General features: G+C 55.5%; 1 long non-coding RNA gene across 1 annotated transcript in view; it reads left to right on the forward strand.

Annotated features, from left to right (window-relative positions):
• The first annotated feature begins 559 nt into the window (after positions 1-559).
• Positions 560-1,235, forward strand: part of LOC115640024 — a 16,532-nt gene continuing 15,856 nt past the window's right edge. The window contains exon 1 of the long non-coding RNA XR_003997795.1: positions 560-589. This is a non-coding gene — a long non-coding RNA (uncharacterized LOC115640024). The remainder of the gene's footprint in view (positions 590-1,235) is intronic.

Genomic DNA, 1,235 nt, shown 5'->3' on the forward strand with positions numbered 1-1,235 from the left:
TTGCTGAAGTTCACCCAGGTAGAGGGTAACCATACACATTGAGCTCCAAGGCTTTGCAGCAAACCACAATATCACCAGGAGGTCCCACTGAGATTTGAACTCAAATTCCAGGATTCAAAGTCCTGAATGCTGCCCATTACACCATGGAACCTGCTGCTAGCTTGTGCCTTCTAGACCCCTGTGTCTCTCGGCTGGTTGGTTTGTACTCTGCATTTATTGCTTCCCACCAGCGGCTTCCTCTCACAGGACTCTCTCTCCTCCTCCAGCGACTGTTGTCCTGCACTATGGGATCCGCAGGTCCTGCCCTGAATCCCCACATCCCCCTGCTTGGTCTCCATTCCCTGAAGGCTGCAAAAATGTCAGGGGAGGCCGCCCCTCCCTTCACTCGGTGCTCCCCCTCATATCGGCCAGCTGCAGCCTCATCTCCTGGAACTCGGGCAGCTGTCACTTGATCCAGTTGAGTATCAGAGGGGTAGCCATGTTAGTCTGGGTCTGTAAAAGCAGCAAAGAATCCTGTGGCACTTTATAGACTAACAGACGTTTTGGAGCATGAGCTTTCGTGGGTGAATACCCACTTCCTCAGATGCATGTAGTGGAAATTTCCAGGGGCAGGTATATATATGCTAGCAAGCAAGCTAGAGATAACGAGGTCAGTTCAATCAGGGAGGATGAGGCCCTGTTCTAGCAGTTGAGGTGTGAAAGTCGTACAGTCACAGGATGACTGGCTCCCCAGCCTGGATGCTCTTGTGGAAATCCCACAGGCAACACTGCAGGACTTGGCACCATTAGTCTCTTTGATGTTGCGGTGTTTGCCTGACCGCTGGAACAAAGCCGCCAACCCCTCCCTCACCGACTCCTGTCAATCCCTGTGGTTGCCATAGAACCCTCTGATGCTTTCCCGTTCTGCCAACACCGCCAGGCCTTGCCCCCCTGCTCCTTTATCTTGCAAGCTCTGGATGTTCAGCTTCCAATATCCTCTGCCCTGGGTCAGGGACAGGGGCGGCTCCAGGCACCAGCGCAGCAAGCGCGTGCCTGGGACAAGCTGCGGGGGGCTGCCTGCCGGTCACTGTGAGGGTGGCAGTCAGGCTGCCTTCAGCAGCATGCCTGCAGGAGGTCCTCTGGTAATGCGGATTAGGTGACACGCCTGCAGGAGGTCCTCTGGTAATGCGGATTAGGTGGCACGCCTGCGGGAGGCCCTCTGGTAATGCGGATTAGGTGGCATGCCTGCAGGGCCT

This window comes from Gopherus evgoodei, unplaced genomic scaffold (assembly GCF_007399415.2).
Source record: "Gopherus evgoodei ecotype Sinaloan lineage unplaced genomic scaffold, rGopEvg1_v1.p scaffold_177_arrow_ctg1, whole genome shotgun sequence".
Taxonomy (NCBI): domain Eukaryota; kingdom Metazoa; phylum Chordata; order Testudines; family Testudinidae; genus Gopherus; species Gopherus evgoodei.